The 498-nt window shown below is 57.4% G+C and overlaps 1 non-coding gene across 1 annotated transcript; it reads left to right on the top strand.

Annotated features, from left to right (window-relative positions):
- On the top strand, nucleotides 1-105 carry Tc00.1047053492547.10. The gene has a single exon (XR_008255040.1). It is a non-coding gene; the product is annotated as a 5S ribosomal RNA (M5) (ribosomal RNA).
- Nucleotides 106-498: the final 393 nt, after the last annotated feature.

Below are 498 nucleotides of genomic sequence, written 5' to 3'. Positions count from 1 at the left end.
CGGGTTCCAGCGCCATCACTGATCGCCGTACTAACGAGGCCTGTGGCCGCTTAACTTCACAAATCGGACGGGATGTGGTGCACTCGGCCAAGTATGGTCGTACCCGGCGACGCGCCACGCGATGCGCAGCCGCCCGCCCGCCGGCGACAGGCAAGCCACGGAAGAGCCGCGGGAGATGATGAAAATAGAAAAAAAAACGGTAGGAAAAAAGGCAAGAACAAATTTAAAAATGAAGCTCCGCAGGCCCTTTTCCGGATTTTGCCATGAAGCCTCCGGACGCCTCGCTTCCCCACATGTGGCGCGGAAACTGCGTCAGTAATTTTTCTTTTTTGCTGCGGCGCCCGCGCGCTCGGAGAGCCCACCCACCGCCCGCCCCGGCCCGGTGAAGAAGCGACAGGCGGCATCGCGAAAGCAAAAACAATTATAATGATTTTTCTACCTGATGATGCCGGCCACCTCAACCTAGTGCCAGGTCTTGCGTCTTCGCGAGAAGGAAAA

Source organism: Trypanosoma cruzi (genome assembly GCF_000209065.1).
Source record: "Trypanosoma cruzi strain CL Brener chromosome Unknown tcruzi_1047053492547, whole genome shotgun sequence".
NCBI classification, from domain to species: Eukaryota; Euglenozoa; class Kinetoplastea; order Trypanosomatida; family Trypanosomatidae; genus Trypanosoma; species Trypanosoma cruzi.
The sequence above is the reverse complement of the archived record's forward strand: the minus strand, read 5'-3'. Positions and strand labels throughout refer to the sequence as shown.